Source organism: Elephas maximus, chromosome 17 (assembly GCF_024166365.1).
Source record: "Elephas maximus indicus isolate mEleMax1 chromosome 17, mEleMax1 primary haplotype, whole genome shotgun sequence".
In the NCBI taxonomy this organism is placed as follows: domain Eukaryota; kingdom Metazoa; phylum Chordata; class Mammalia; order Proboscidea; family Elephantidae; genus Elephas; species Elephas maximus.
In genome coordinates this window covers 59563801-59581821 of record NC_064835.1, presented here as the reverse complement: position 1 = coordinate 59581821, position 18021 = coordinate 59563801, and positions in this window count along the sequence as shown.

Here is an 18021-nt window from a genome sequence, read left to right as displayed (position 1 = left end):
AGACTTTATTCCCACCCAAGAGCTCCAGGGAGATGGTCAACATTTTTGCTGCTTCACCAGGATAATCAAAGAAGTTTTTTCTAAGATGTTATTGTTTTTGTTAGGTGTCATGGAGTCTGTTCCAACTCATAGTGACCCTATGTACAACAGAATGAAACACTGCCCAGTCCTTCGTCATCCTCACAATCTTTGTTATGATTGAGCTCATTGTTGTAGCCATTGTGTCGATTCATCTCGTTGAATGTCTTCCTCTTTTTTGCTGACCTTCTGCTTTACAAAGCATGATGTCTTTCTCCACGGACTGGTCCCTCCTGATAATATGTCCAAAGTATGTGAGAAGAAGTCTTGCCATCCTTGCTTCTAAAGAGCATTCTGGATGTACTTCTTCCAAGACAGATTTGTTTATTCTTCTGGCAATTCATGGTGTATTCATATTCTTCTTCAATACCACAATTCAAAGGCATTGATTCTTCTTCAGTCTTCTTTATTCATTGACTAGCTTTTACATGCCTATGAGGTGATTGAAAACACCATGGCTTGGGTCAGGCACACCTTAGTCCTTGTCTTAGTTATCTAGTGCTGCTATAACAGAAATATCCCAAATGGATGGTTTTAACGAAGAGAAATTTATTCTCTCACAGTCTAGTAGGCTAGAAGTCCAATTCAGGGTGTTAGTTCCAGGGGAAGGCTTTCTCTCTTTCTGTCAGCTCTGAAGGGAGGTCCTGTCATCAATCTTCCCCTGGACTAGCAGTGCAGGGACCCTGGGACCAAAGGACATGCTTTTCTCCTGGCACTACTTTCTCGATGGTATGAGGTCTTCATGTCTCTCTGCTTGCTTCCTTCTTTTATATCTTAAAAGAGATTGGCTTAAGATACAACCTAATCTTGTAGATTGAGTCCTGCCTCATTAACATAACTGCCACTGATTCCTCCTCATTAATATCATGGAGATAGGATTAGTGGCAGTACAGAAGGAAACACCCTTACAGGAGAGTGTGGATGCCATTCTCTTTACTGTGCAGCTGGTTAGAAGTATTGCCCAATAAGGTGAACTAATTCTTACTGCTTTAGTGAGACTATATTTCTTCCAGTCTATGACTACTAGACTCTGACTCCTAGACCACAACTACTATTTATGACTTGAGATAGATGTGCTATCTTCAAAACCAAAGAGAACTGAGATACAGAGTTAGAGTTGCCTCTTTGAAGAGTTAGCTCCCTCCGGGATGCCATACCATTTGTTCCTTTCACTAATAAGTATCTTGAGCTCTTTGCAGCCTGCAAGGACTCAAATAAGAATGACATAGCTCTGCTTGCAAGGAACTCACAGGAGATAGAACTGTAAACAAATATATATAATGTAATACATTTTTTTTTAATACATACTAAATTTTTTTTTTTTTAAATAGAAGGTACTACAGAAGGCCACTGGAGGGAGTAGTTCATATCTGAAGGATGAAGACCACTTCATAAAAAGGGTGATATTTTGTCTGACATCATACAAAATGAAAGTCTCCAGATAGAGATTGGGGTGAAATGGCAGCAGGAAGGAAAGAGATGAAAGCTGGTGAGTTTAGTACACCCTCACAGCATGAGAAATCTTAAAGCTCAGGTGTACAAATAACCTTAATGAAGAGAAATTTCATCAAGAAAACTAACAAAGGCAAGGTTAATTTGTGCTATTAGGAGTTCTCCATAGCAGCCCACTTTTCATGTCTCACTCATATAAAGATATGTTAGTAACAGCAAAAAATAAATTGAAAGGAATTTGTCTCAGTTGCCAGGTGCTGAACAGAAATACCACAAAGGGGTGGCTTTAAAGAACAGAAATTTATTTGCTCACAGTTCAGAAAGCTAGAAGTCTATTTTAGGGTGTGGCTCTAGGGAGAGGTCCTTCCTTGTCTATTTCAGCTTCCAGTAGCTGCCAGCTATTCTTGGCATTCCTGGGTGTCTTAGTTCTCTAGCGCTGCTATAATAGAAATACTACAAATGGATGGCTTTAACAAAGAGAAATTTGTTCTCTCACAGTCTAGGAGGCTAGAAGTCAAAAGAGATTGACTCAAGATACAACCTAATCTTGTAGATTGAGTCCTGCCTCATTAACATAATTGCCTCTAATTCTGCCTCAATAACATCATATGTGCAGGATTTACAACACACAAGAAAAATCACATTAGGTGACAAAACGGTGGACAATCATACAATACTGGGAATCATAGCCTACCCAAGTTGACACACATTTTGGGGGCACACGATTCAATCCATACCACTGGGCTTATAGAAGATCCTTACACAGCATTTGTCCTCCTTGTGTGTCTGTGTCTATTCTGCTCTTTTCATAGCTCATAAGTGATTAGGTTTAGGATCCACCCTGTGCTGGCATGATCTCATTAACATAGCAAAAGAAAAACCTGTTTCCAAACACAATCACATTCACAAAGGTCAGGAATTTGACACATATTTTTTAGGGTCACAATCCAATACATATCAGAAAGCAAAGTACATCTGAGACAATGCTATGTTCCATTCAGTTAGCCTTCTGACCAGCCACCAGAAGAAATGAGAATAACTTCATAATTAAAAAATAACCAAACCCGTTGCCATCGTGTCAATTCTGACTCATAGCGACCCTATTGGACAAAGTAAAACTGCCCTACAGGGTTTCCAAGGAGTGCCTGGTGGATTTGAACTGCCAATCTTTTGGTTAGCAGCCACAGCTCTTAGCCAATGCACCATCAGGGCTCCAAATTCATAATGGCAGCATTTTTTCTCTTTCTCACTTTTTCAGACATGTGCATAGCAAGTACCTATACATTTCATTGAGGAGACAGCTTATTTGTGGTTTACATGGAACAGAGCCACAAGGATGGGGCCTTTCCCACCCGATGCTCCTTTTGATGCTCATGGAGGTGAATCCTGGGAGGTGTCTTTATTTTAACATTGCTCTACTGGCCTAACAAGGACCCTTTTAAAATCTGGATGATATCATTTATCTCCTCAGTTAATGTATAATTGCTGTATGTTACTTACTTTAGAGCCAAAGGAGAATAACAGTACTCTGAATCATTGCCCCTTTTGATACAATCTCATTTTATCGAGTTGTTTATTGGTCTGATTTATGGAATGAGTTTTGAAGACAATGTAAAGCTGGCCCTTGGCCTCAAAGATCTACACTCACTATCTTGCAAGGGCACAGTATTATTATTATTTTTATTATTTTGCCTTCACATTTCTTTTTCCATTCATTTCTTTTGACACAGAACTAGTATATAAGTTTACTGTATGTTCTTAGTAAAAAAAGTAGGATTTGTTTTAAATATTGCCTATAATCCCAGTATTTAATAAACACAATATTTTGTATATATACAAAAATAGATCATATGCTACATGTTTTTGTTATTTTTTGGTGTTCCTTTACATATATATATATATATATATATTGCTGAGAGTGCAACGGTTGTTTGGCTACTAACCAAGAGGTTGGAACTTTGAACTCACCTAGCCACTCCCCAGGAGAAAGAACAGGTGACATACTCCCGTAAAGATTACAGTATAGAAAACCCTATGGGGCAGTTCTATTCTGTCACATGGGGTCGTTATGAGTTGACAATATATATGTGTATATAGATATGTAGCTCTCACTTGCCATTGTGTTGATGTCGACTCAATGACCCCGTGTGACAGACATAAAGACTCAAAATAGTTGGTCCTTATATTTTTTAGGGAGCCATGGACTACTTTAAAGATGGATATATAACCAAGCATGAAAAATATTACATATAATTTCAGAAGATATAAGGATCCCCTCTAAAGCCTCAGGGGTTTCATAGACTTCAGAATAAAGACTCCTGACTCAATGCATTCCTTCTTGCTTTTTTTTTGTATATAAAACCCCAAACCCATTGCTGCTGAGTTGATTCTGACTCGTAGTGACCCTGTAGGACAGAGCAGAACTGTCCCATAGTGTTTCCAAGGAGTGGCTGGTGGATTCAAACAGCAGACCTTTCGGTTAGCAGCCGTAGCTCACCATAGGTTTTAGCCACTGTGCCACCAGGGCTCCTCTTTTGTATATAGTAGACATTCTTGGTGGTTTCCGGCCTTCTGTAACCTCTACCCCTGGGAATTTTTCCCAGTCATAATTTTTTCTGAAAGGGCAAGTCTAGATAAATTTGCTTAATCCTTTCTCCTCTGTTCCAGCTCATTAGACCATGACACAAGGGGTTCAATTCACTGGCTTCCCAGGCAGTCATTAGATTTTTTTTACTCTAGGAAATTTGAACTTAGATCTGAAGAAAGAGACGAAATCTCTTATTGAAGGGTTCTCTGATCAACACACAGAATGAAGATAAATCTACAACTGAATACCTAAAAGTAAAAATATAAAAAAGTAAAAGACAAAGAAAAAAAAAAGTAAACCTACCCCTCAAAACCCAGGTCACTCACAGTGTAATAATAGAAAACGTGAGGACTGCCTTGCAGGAGAAGTAGTAGACACAGGAGATATTGGAGGAGTAGCCTTGAAGTGTCGGGCACAAATTCCTGGAAGTTTAGGATTTTTCTCCAGCAAAATTAAAGGAGCCAGCTCACTGCTTGTCACCCTAGAGTTGTCACTCACCAGTGAACACACCTGCCCATGCAGTCAGAGCTCCTATTGGCTTTTTAGGGTCAGATGTTTGAGAAAAGGCTCTTACATGAAGGAAACAAACACTTAGAAGAAAAGAACCAGAGAAAACAGATACATACTGGAAACAGCAGGAATCTTTAAAGAAAAATAATAATCTGATTAGAGATAAGGAACAGTCCAGGAATCCTAAACAAGAACAAGATGCTAGAAAAGGGATATTCCCCGAGGCAAATAAACATTCTTAGATATTAAAAATTATGATACCAGAAATAAAAAAGGGATAAAGTTTTAGAAAGTAAAGGAAACCCAGGAAATAAAAGTTTTAAAAAGACATGAAATATAAGAAATTAGGTAAAAGAATTAGATCAGTTGAGAATCTTTAACAAAAAAATAAAAATAATTCCAGAAAGAGAGAACAGAGAAAATGATGGAAGGACTTTTCTAGAATGGAAAGGCATAAGTTTAGAAATTTAGAGGTTAAATAAGCAGGAACAAGATTTGCCCTACAATCATTAAGACATTATAAAATTATAATTATTAAGATAAAAGAAAGCTCAAGAAAGGAGCCAGGCATAAGTGGGAAGTTGGTTAAAAATAATAATGATAATAATTCTAGAAACCAATGGAGGAAACTTTAAACTCTTTGATAAATATTTTTTATATTATTTATTGTTCATAAGGATAAAATAAAATCAGATTTATACCTCAGATCATACATATGAACAAATTCCAGGTGATTAGAAAACTTAAATATAAAGAAGAAATCTTGAATACATGATGAGAAAATAAAATTATAACTTTGGATTGGGATTATTTTCTCAAACAACATGAACCAAAAAGTACAATTTACACAGGAAAAGACTGAAAGATTTGACTATAAAACTATTCAAATATTGTTTGAAAAGACACCATAAGTAAAGTCTAGAAGACAAACCTGAGGGAAGATAATTACTACACTTATCTCTATCAAAGGCTGCTATCTAGAAAACAGGTGTTCTTCAGACCAATAAGAAAAACAAAATAGAAAGATGAACCAATGATACATAGATAAGTATGCTGATCACAAAAGAGGAAACTAGAATCCAGTAAACATCTAAGAAGTTGCTCAAATTTAGCTAAAAAAAATCAGAAACATGCAACTTCAAAAAATAAGGAAGTACTATTTTACACGAAGCTGAATGGAAAATTTATGAAAGCCTGATAATATAACGTGTTGGCAAGGATCTGGCTAAATATTGACTCTGTAAAGTCTGAGTGTGACTGTAGCTAGCATGTCCATTTTAACACTTTTCTGTTCTTGTCTGTTTCTAAAAAATTAATTCTTAGTTACATTTTTTGAGATGATATTTTTTTCTCTATGTTCTGAGGCAAGTTAAATATCCTAGGAATTATCTACGTTTATAAAATTGTGAAGAACTCTCTTTGAAAGTATCATTGTCTGGTTCATTTTTTGTTGTTAGTTGCTTTCAAGTCGGCTCCAACTCATAGACACTCCGTATTACAACAGAATGTCCTGTGCCATCTTCATAATCGCTGGTGTGTCTGAGTCCGTCGTTGCAACCTCTGTGTATTTTGAGTGCCTTCTAACTAAGAGACTCATCTTCCAGCACTATATTGGCCAGTATTTTGTTGTGAACTATAGAGTTTTCATTGGCTAATTTTCCCAAGTAGATCTTCAGGCCTTTCTTCCTAGTCTGCCTTAGTCTGGACACTCTGCTGAAACCTGTCTGCCATGGTGACCCTGCCGGTATTTAAAGTACTGGTGGCATAGCTTCCAGCATCATAGCAACCTGCAAACCACCACAGTATGACAAATTGACAGCTGAGTGGTGGTGGGTTCGTTATTTAGAGCTAGGTCATTGTTATTATTACTTATTGGCAGCTTTCTAATATTTTTCAGGTTCTCTAATATTTTAGTTTTTTTTTCCCCTAGAAAATCACCCATTCTGTTGGTATTTTAATTTTTTAGACTACAGTGACATTGTAGATTAAAATAATTCAAAAAAATATATTTGTATCTGAGGTTACCTTTCCTTCCTCAGTCCTGTAGTGACTTTTCTCTATAGTTATTATTAGCATTGCTATAAGTTTATTTCTTGGCTTTTTCAAAAAGTCAGCCTTTTGACTTGGGAATTAACTGTGTTTTTTTCTTTTTCATCTTTTTGGTAGTCTTTACAGCTCTGTTGAGCAATACCTTTAAAGTTTTGGTGGCTTTTAATACAACTGTCAAGGTCTGCCAAGATACAGGAGTTGAGGCTTTCTCTTCTTTACCACTACATTTTCCTGGGAGACCTCGTGGTGTAGAGGTTAAGAGCTATGGCTGCTAACTAAAAGGTCAGTAGTTCAAATCTACCAGCTGCTCCTTGAAAACCCTGTGGGGCAGTTCTACTATGTCCTGTAGTGTAGCTGTGAGTCGAATCAATGGCAACCCTTTCATGGGTAACAAAAATCCACTCTCTATTTGGGTTTTCTCAAGTCTTTTGAAAAGCAGGAGGGGGTTTCCTATTCAGGGCCGTTCTGTTGGGGTTCAGTTAATCTCAGGGCATGGATGTGAGTCAGGTTTGTTTAAAGATTGATGTGTGGCATGGAGAAAGTTATAGATGGACGGCCTTCCCCAACAGCAATGAAGGTTGCTAGCACGGCTGATCACCAAAAGGTGACCTCAACTTAAAGGAAAGAAGTGACCTGCTGGCCTTGGCACTGGATTGAAGAAGCTCCCTGGCTAGCAACAGTCATTACAATGCTTGACCATCTCTATGTCATGACTCCATTCACGTGGTTACTCCTGAGTGGGGCCCCCTGTGTTCACCAGTAGGGCATGTTCTCTCCCTGCTGTGCCTCCAGCTTTTCCCAAGGTTATACTCCACTCAATCTCCTTACCTGCTCCCAGGGCAGGTGGCTGCACAGCCTTCTATTCTCCAGTCATATGTTGTCATGGGAAACGCCAAACCTTGCTTCCTTCAGAGCTTTTCATCTTTAATTCCAAAAAAAACACCTTTGCCTTAAAAAAAAAAAAAATTAAAAAAACCAATCTTTTGGAAATAAGAAAGGTGAGAATTCCAAGACAATTCTTCTTCTTTGTGGGCACTAAGAGATTGTTTTGGACGTCAAAAAAGCAAATGAACAAAAATAACAGCATGGAATATTGATGGTTCTTTTTCTCTCTTTGCTTCCCTGCTATTTACAATCCCCAAGCTTCTTGAGGCCACATGGGTTTTTTGATCTACCAGGGGAAGGGTCACATAAAAGGAAACAAAGAAAACAAAGGGAAAATCAGTCTTTCAGAATATTGGTTTGTTATATCGGTATTTGCAGTGCTTTGTTTTCTTTTTCTTTAAAACTGTTCCCAGTGCTTTCACAGTTATCAACTCAGGTAGCCTGAGGCATGAATGTTAAGGCTGAGGCACTGAGCTCAGATGCCAGGGTCATTTACAGTTTCTCCTGCTCCTTGATTTGAGTGCAAGCTGGGCCTTGTGTTCAACCTGTCTGAGGCTCAATTTGCTCATTTGTAAATGTCAGCTCTTAACAGCACCTGTCTCATGGAGTCTCTAGATGTACAAACAATTAATGTGCTTGGCTGCTAATTAGAAGGTTAGATATTGAAGTCCACTCAGAGCTGCTTCAGAAGAAAAGCTTGGCGATCTACTTCCGAAGAATTAGCTATTGAAAACCCTATGGAGCACAGTTCTAATCTGACACACATTGGGTAGCCGTGTGTGGCATTCAAGAGCAACTGATTTGATGTCACAGAGTTTCATGAGGGTTAAATGGCAAGCACATACATAACACTTTCCACACTGGCTTGCATGTGAGCGCTTGTCTTCTCCTCCTTTGTCATCAGTCTCTTCCAAGGCTTTATTTAAATGCCAGCTCCAAGGTTCCTTGGTCACTTTGCACCACCCTGATTTCATTTTTAACAATCATATTTGTTTATGTCTGTATCTTCTCTCCTGGCTGGGCATATCTTTTTTTTTTTTCTTTAATATAATTTTTATTGTGCTTTAAGTGAAAGTTTACAAATCAAGTCAGTCTGTCACATATAAGCTTATATACACCTTACTCCATACTCCCACTTACTCTCCCCCTAATGAGTCAGCCCTTCCAGTCTCTCCTTTCGTGACAATTTTGCCAGTTTCTAACCTTCTCTACCCTCCTATCTCCCCTCCAGACAGGAGATGCCAACACAGTCCACCTGATACAAGTAGCTCACTCTTCATCAGCATCTCTCTCCCACCCACTGTCCAGTCCCTTTCTTGTCTGTTGAATTGTCCTCAGGGATGGTTCCCGTCCTGTGCCAACAGAAGGTTTGGGGACCATGACCGCCGGGATTCCTCTAGTCACATCCAGACCATTAAGTCTGGTCTTTTTATGAGAATTTGGGATCTGCATCCCACTGATCTCCTGCTCCCTCAGAGGTTCTCTGTTGTGCTCCCTGTCAGGGCAGTCATCAGTTGTGGCCGGGCACCATCTAGTTCTTCTGGTCCCAGGATGATGTAAGTCTCTGGTTCATGTGGCCCTTTCTGTCTCTTGGGCTCATAGTTATCGTGTGACCTTGGTGTTCTTCATTCTCCTTTGATCCAGGTGGGTTGAGACCAATTGATGCATCTTAGATGGCCGCTTGTTAGCATTTAAGACCCCAGACGCCACATTTCGAAGTGGAATGCAGAATGGGCATATCTTTTTGAGACTGGGAAAACGTGTTTTTTTAATCTGTATATCTCTCACCCCACCTGTGACAGCACTTAAGCAAGTCTCTCACCCTGGAGGCCATTTATTTTAAAGTGTTTTACTTGGTGCTAGCTTGTCAAGAAAATACATGGTTATCACAAACAACTTTGAAAGAACAAGAAACTAGCTGTGAACATAAAGGCCACCCAAATATTGTTACCCAGTGACAATTTACCACAGGCATTATTTTAGGGTAATCACCTTAATTATTTCTTAAAATAATTTTTTAAGAAGTGCACCAATCAAAAGTGCACAGGTTGGTGAATTTCCACAAAGAGAACACCTTTGTGTAGCAATCACTCAGATCAAGAGATTGAGCAGCCAAAAGACCCCTTATACCTTTTCCCAGTCTCTATCTCACTCTCCTAAGGGTTACTGTATTAGTTTCCTGTTGCTGCTGTAACAAATCTCCATGAATATAGTGGATTAAAACAATACAAATTTATTCTTCCATAGTTCTGAGGTCAGAAGTTAAAATAAAGATGTCAGCCGTATTCCTTTTGGAGGCTCTAGGGGAGGATCCAGTTTCTTGTCTTTTCTAGCTTCTAGAGGCCACCTGCATTCCTTGGCTGGTGGTCCCTCCTTCATCTCCAAAATGCCTCAGCCCAACTTCTGATTCTACTATCCATACCTCTTTTTCCAGCTCTAACTCTGACTCCTCCTATATAATGACCATTGTGATGATATCAGCAACACATGGATAATCCAGGATAATCTCCCATCTCAAGGTCCTTAATCACTTCTGCAAAATCCCTTTTGCCATTTAAAGTAATATATCCACAGGTTAGGATACCTGGTGGCATAGTGGTTAAGTGCTACGGCTGCTAACCAAAGGGTCGGCAGTTTGTATCCTCCATGCTCTCCTTGGAAACTCTATGGGGCAATTCTACTCTGTCCTATAGGGTCTCTATGAGTCGGAATCGACTCGATGGCACTGGGTTTGGTTTTTTGGTTATCCACAGGTTCCAGGGATTAGGATGTGGACATCTTGGCGGGGGAGGGGGGGTGGAGCATTATTGTGTATACCACAATAACCATTAACTCGAATTTTAATAATGTGGATTAGTTTTGCCTGTTTTTGAATGTTACAGCGACACAATCTTTATATAAACGTATCCTTTGGTGTCTGCCATCTTTCACTAAACACTGTATTTCGGAGATTCATCTAAGTTGCTGTGAGTAGCAGTAGTTTGTTAATTTTCATTACTGTGTTGTATCCCACTGTAGGAATACATTTTGATTTTTTTATTATCCATTCTATTATTGATGAGGACTCAATTATTATTCAATTACTTTGTTGTTTTTGGCTACTATGAATAGCACCATTATAAATCCTGTTGTATGTTTCTTTCAATGCCTGTATGTATGTGCTTCTATTGTTCATACACCAGGAGTGGAATTTTTAAGCTAGAAGGTATATATATATATGTTCAACTTTAGTAGATTCTTCCAAACAGTTTTCTGAAGTGGTGTACTAATTCACACATTCACCAGCAGGATACCAGAGTTTCAGTTGTGCCACATCTTTGCAAACATTTGGCATTTATCAATGGCTTTCATTTTAGCCATTCTGGTGGGTATATAACTCATTGCTGTCGAGTTGCTTCCAACCCTATGTGTTACAGAATAGAATTGTTCCATCGGTTTTCTTAGCTGTAACTTTTATGGAAACAGATCACCAGGACTTTCTTCCACAGTACTGCTAGGTGGGTTCACACCACAAACTTTAAGTTAGTAGTTGAGTCCAGATATTTTGGATTACCCAGGGCTACATAGTAGTCTCTTATTAAGGCTCTAATTTACATGTCTAATATTATAATGTTTCCACTCTCCCTTTCCCTACCTCTTTTCTTTTCTTCTGGAACTCTAATTACACCTGTGTTAGACTCTTTCTATGCCTTATATATGTATAAATTATGTTATCCATAATTTTAAATTTTTCAGCCTACATAATTTCTTCTGACTCAGATTCCATTGACCTAACCCTCTCTTCTACTTTCTCTTATCTGTGGCTAAACATAATTATTGAGTTAACTGGAGAGTTTTTTTTCTTTTGCAAATTTTTCTTCTAGTTTTTTTTTTTTTCATAGTTCCCATTGCTCTAGGAAAACGTCTCTATCTTCTTGTCTACATTCTTGAACATGTGAATTAAAATGTTTTAAAGTCTGTATTTGATAGCTCCAACATCTAGATATCTTGTTGGTCTGTTTTTGTCATCTATTTTTCTTTGTTATTTTATCTTGGTTTGCCTACATATGCGTGTGTGTCTGTGCGTTTTAAATTCAGTGTGGGACTTCATTACGAAAAAAAACTTTGATGAACTAGAAGATATTTCCTCTACTCACAGATGCTTTACTTTTGCTTCTGGCAGGCAATTTGGGTCAGGATAGATCACTTCATCGATTCTGGGACTGAACAGTTTTCAAACTGAGTTTAACCATTCATAGGTTCAATTGAGATCTTGGGGTCTTGATAAGATTTCCTTCTCCCTGGCAGACTTTGATCTCTAATTTTTGTCTTAACAGCACTATGAGTCTTCCCAAATTCTTTGACTTTTTATTTCTTAGCTGCCACTTTCTGTTGGTTTAGCCTTTATGGCTTGTACAGCTTACAATTTAGCAAATGCTTCAAGTTGTTATGTGGTAAAAAATGTTATAGCACTGCTTTTTACTTTCCTTTTCTCTGCAGTCTTGGCCCTGGAATTTCTGGCTGTCTTGGCAGCTCTGAACTCTGTTATTTGTCTTCCCATCTCTGTGCAACTACTCAGAGTTCTGTTCTGTTTCTCTGCCTCTTAGCTGCCCCTTCTGCTCAGCTTCTTGGCATACAAGACCTGACTCGCATCAACATAATTTTTCCTGTCTCCCAGGATATTGGATTCTCAAATCTTGGCTATCTTGGTGGCTTTCCAATGTCCCCACAATATTTATTTTTTATCCAGGTTTTTTGTTTTTGCTGGGAAAGTCTGCTACAAGCTAGCTTACCATAGCCAGAATTGGAAGTCCTCAGTTAATTTTTACCTATTTTCTTTAAGCTAATTGACATTCATATTGAATATAAATTTCTATATCTTACCTAATTCCAACCTTATGTCACAAGCATTTCTCATGCCATGACAAGTTTCATAAACAATTTTTTATACCCGCATTAAATTGTATTATATGGATAACCCATGATATAACTCTCTCTTTACTGTTGGGCTTTCCACTTGGATTCCAAAGTTTTCCTATTAAAAATAATTGTAGGAAAAAATAATTATAGGAGTAGCATCTTGAACATTGTTTAATATTCATGAAATGTAAGAAATATTCATGAAAATATTAGGTTTGAATCACAGCTATGATGGTCAATAAAACGTGGACACATTATTAGCATAGGTTATTGGGGAAGTTGCTGTAGGGGATACAAACTATATAACTAAGTGATCCCTTTCCTCCAGAGAGTATAGCTGGAGAAATGAAACAGAGAGTTAGAAAAATAGTACAGATTAACTTTTCATCAGAAATTCCTGAATGGTACATGTAATAGAATGGTCATATTCAAAGGAGAAAGAGTTCACTAGGTGCTTGGAGGGCAGGAAAAACTTCATGAAGAAGAGATGGTCAGAGTTGGATTGGATTTTATTGCATACAGTGTGGGAGGAAAGACATAATTATTTTCCAGCGTTCCTTTTCTCATTTTTACCTAAGGTTGTTTTGGAAGTATTATTCCTAAGACACCTACGCTTGCATTTTTTTTTTTTCTGTCTGGAAAAAAAAAAAAATCATTGATGGATTTTTCATGGTCTGTAAATCTGTTTCAGTTGAATAAACACATTTAACCTAAGAAACTAGATCACAGGAACTTTGCTGACAAATTGCATAGCTGACAACCTTCTGTACGCAAATTTAAGGACAGTGTTTTGCTTTGCCAATTTGAAATAAGAAAAGTTTATGATCCTTATTTCTCACCTGCCCAGAGACAAAGCCAGGATATGCTCACGAGCAAATGACTAGCTTTGATTTTGAGAAGAGATAGTATGCCAGGAAAAAATCCCACAAACCCATCAATGAGCAAAAAAGTATCAAATATTTGCATATATGTGATTTTATTTAATTATCACATTACACTGTAGTAGTAGGCATTATTTATTCTACTTTAGAAAATCACTCAAACTCAAACAACTAGAAAAATGAATCTTCATTTGGAGCCTGTCTGAAGTCAAGATCACATTCTTTCTACTAAAGCATTAGCGAGTCACTTCTATTAATGAAGACCACAAAGCCATATTTAAGGGAACGCTCTTTATATCATTTCAGGATTACGTGTGTAAATTCAGTAAAAGGATGCCACAAATGTGAAATACCCAATACAGGCAAAGTTGCAGAAGTGCATACGATGCTGGCAGTAATGTGACTCGGTTCAATACTTAGAGAAAGCACATATAAATATTCCATCGTGGAACATAAAAATGTTTATTCTTATTGACCCAGTAATTATACTCCTGGGAAAGTATCCTGATGGAATAATTTAACAGATGGAAAAGCTATAAGCAATCTTAAGTTTCACTTTACAAGGAAGAGAGTTCTCAGGTATTTTAAGGTGGTAAGAGTTATTGTAAAGATTCACAAAAGGAAGGAAGCCCAGAATCACTCAAAAGTTGGACAGCATGGAGAGCTGGAGTGACCATTGCTACCGTTCTCAACAGAACCTCTAATGGCCCAGTGGCAGCACTGGTGGCCTGCCCCTCAGGTCATATTCATTGATCCCCCTTTTACCACCCTAGCTTGTCTCTGTCTCTAGCGTTATCTCTGTCTTAGATTCTCACATTTCCTCTGCTAAAGTGGGCCTAAAAAAGTGGGCCTAGTTCTATGTTTTAAATCATTGACTCAGCTTATATTTATTGAGTGGCAACACTAACAATGATAAGAAGGCCGTAACAACAGCTAGCCTCTGTGACTGCCTACTACCTGCTAGCCATGGTTCTAACAACTTCACATGCACTAACTCATTTAATCTTCACAACACTCCTTTGAGGTAAGTACTTTATTGTTACCATTTTGTAAATGAGAAAAGTGAGGCACTGAGAAGTTAATCAATGTTCCCAAGTGCCCCCATCTAGAAAATGGTGGCACAAAGTTTCAGAGAAGATAGTAGTGGTGGTTCAGTGATAGAATTTCTGCCTTTCATGTGGGAGACCCAGGTTCAATTCCTGGCCAATATACCTCAAGGGCAGCCATCACCTATCTGTCAGTGGAAGCTTGTGTGTTGCTGTTATGCTGAATAAGCTTCAGTGGAACTTTGAAACTGAGATAGACTACAAAGAAAGGCCTGGTGATCTACTTCGAAAAAATCAGCCAATTAAAACTCTATGGACTGCAAGGGTTCAATCCCCTTGTGTATGGGGTCCCCTTGAGTTGAGGGGCAACTCAATGGCAGCTACCAACAACAACAATGAGGTTCAAAGGAAACAATATAAATATATTTGAGAAACATTAGTACAAGTGTAGAATGTAAATACATTGGGGTAAATGCGGTTATCCAAGTAGAGAATGTAAGGAGAAAATAGGGACAAGAAGTAAGCCCTGAAAAATGTCAACATTTAGTGGTACAATAGAAGACAAACAAAAGAGAATTCAAAGGAGCAATAGGTGAGATAGAGAAAACACTTGGGTGGTGTAAAAACGGCATGAGGGAGGTGTCTGACCTCCTCCAACCCTACAAGTGGAAGGAGAACCAAGATCAACAGCACAAGGCTGAATCTCATGAGGTGGAGGCCAGACAAGCCTTCTCTCTCTGCCATCTTTACTAATTCTGACACCAGCTGTCCCTCCCACAGCACTCTCTATAGGGTTCGATAATTCATTGTAATGGCCACACAGAACTCATAGACCATACTCACTATTATGGGGTTTATTAGGGAAGTCACAGTTACAATTCAGGCTCAGGAACATTCAGGATCCAGTTCTTGCATCAGGATAGCTTCTTCCCAGCCTTGCTTGCAGGCTTGCCTCTCCCTGGCCCTCAGTCCCTTCCCAAAGGCACTTGGCTTTCTCTTTCCGTGGGCCAGGAAGCCCACCATGCCATCTCCTGCTGCTATGTCTCTGCTGGTGTGTCTCTCCTGTTGGTCTCTCCTTACTTGGTGGTGGTGAGTTCCTCCTCTCTGCTCTGGAATTGACTCTTTGTTTAAGGCAAAACTGATCAATCAATCCCCTTGGTAGGCCACAGGCCACAATTACCCTACCACACAATCACCTAGGAGGGAGTTACAAGATCATGGCTAGAAAGACCCCACTCAAAAGCAATTAATCGCACCACAATGGGGTGCTCTTTTAGAAGCTAAGAGCTCATATATCAAGAAGGAGAAAACACTCATTTGTTTTGAATGCTTCTGAGAGAACAAATAACATGAAGAAAGAATTGTGTCCATTGTATTTCTCAATAGGGTGATCACTGACGTCTAGAATAATTTTTAGTGTAATTGAGAGAGAAATCATACTAAAGGGAACTGAAGATAAGGAAGGAGAGATAGTGTATGTAACAACTCTACCTAGGAATTTGACTGTGAAAGAGAATGGGGACTTGGAATGTTAGCTGGCAAGGGAAGTGGTATCAAAGGGGAATATATTTTCAAATACAGAAGGAAGCTATTGGAGTATGTTAGTGTACTCTTGGGAAAAGAGTAGAAAAGGAGGGGCAAAAGATCCATGAGAGAGAACAAAACAGCTGATAATCTGAATCTTTAGAAGATAAGAGGGAGAGGGAAGGAGGGTATGGGTAATTCTTACTGTGTTGGGAGGAAGACACTTTCTTCACAGTAACAGAGATGAAGAAGCAGAATATGGGTGTAGAAGCAGGTATAAGAAGGTCAGGACAGTGGTGTTTTATTTCACCAATGAATCATGAAGTGAAGTCATCCACTAAGAATGGAAAGACACACTCTGAGAAGAGGTCAAAAATTATGGCAATGGGATAATTAATAAGGAACTATTAAGAATAAAAGTTTTCATTCAGCCAGTATGGTGTTTGAAATTGGTATTTTAGCTGTGATGTATTTTTATTTCTGACAAGATGAAGTATATGTTCTCTCATAATTGGACTTTGGAAGCTTTGTCACATAATGACATGGTTTAAGGGAGGAAAAGTGACAACATTCTAAAAGAGATACATTGAGGGCATAAAGAAAACACTGATGCAATTTACTCAGGTCATAGACTGGACTCAACTACAAACTCCAATTAATGAAATAAAGTTTATGACATGCCCAACCTTCTATATAAGTATATTTGAAATTTCAAGATGGTCTTTTTAAGGTTTTATGAAAGAGTGGGCCCTATCAAAATCTCAGCTGACTTCTTTGTAGAAATTAACTGTTGATGTTAGGTGCCACTGAGTCAATTTTGGCTCACAATGACCCTCACGTAACAGAGTAGAACTGCCCTATAGGGTTTTCTAGTCTGTACTCTTTACAGGAGCATATCACCAAACCTTTCTTCTGCAGAGCTGCTGGGTGAGTTCAGAACACTAACCTTTTAGGTAATAGCCAAGTTTTTAACTGTTGTACCACCAGAGCTCCTTAGAAATTGACTAGTTGATCCCAAAATCCATAAGGAGATTCAATGAAGCGAGGATACTCAAAACAACCTTGAAATGGAAGAACAAAGGTGGAGGAGTCACACTTCTCTATTTTAAAACTTATTACAAAGATACAGTAATCAACACAGTGTGGCATAAGGCTAGACAAATAGATCAATGGGATAGAACTGAGAACCCAGAAATAAACCTTCACAATAATAGTCAATTGATATTTTACAAAGGTGCTAAAATAATTAAATGTTGAAAGAACAGACTTTCTAACAAATGGTGCTGGGACAACTGGATATCCACATGCAGAAGAATGAAGTTGGACTTCTACCTCACCTCACATACAAAAGTTAACTTAAAATGATTCAAAGACCTAAATGTAAGAGCTAAAACTCTAAGCTCCTAAGAGAAAACACAGGGGTAAATTTTTATAACCTTGGATTAGGCAATGGTTTCTTAGGTATGATACCAAAAGCAGAAGCAACAAAAGAAAAATTAGATAAATTGGACATCATCAAAATTAAAAACTACTATGCTTCAAAGGGCATCACCAAACAATAGAAAGACAATCCATAAAAATGGGAGAAAATATGAGCAATTCATTTATCTAATAAGAGACTTGTGCCTATAATATAAAAAGAACACTTACAACTCAATAATAAAAAGAAAAATAACCCTATTGAAAAATGGGCAAAGGATTTGAGTAGAGTTCTCCCAAGAAGATGTATTGATGGCTAATGGGGACGTGAGAAGATGCTCAGTATCATTAGACACCAGAGAATTGGAAATAAAAATCACAATGAAATACCACTTTACACTCACTAGGATGCATATAAAAATAATTGAAAAACTAGATAGTAACAAATGTTGGCAGTGTATAAAGAAATTGGAACCCTATATATACACTGATGGTGGGAATGCAAAATGGTGCTACTTTGAAAAGCAGTCTGGAAATTTCACAAATGTTTAACCATAGAGTTACTATATGGTATAGTGATTTCTTTATGCCTATTCCCAAGAAAGGTGATCCAACCGAACGTGGAAATTATAGAACAATATCATTAATATCACATGCAAGCAAAATTTTGCTGAAGATCATTCAAAAACGG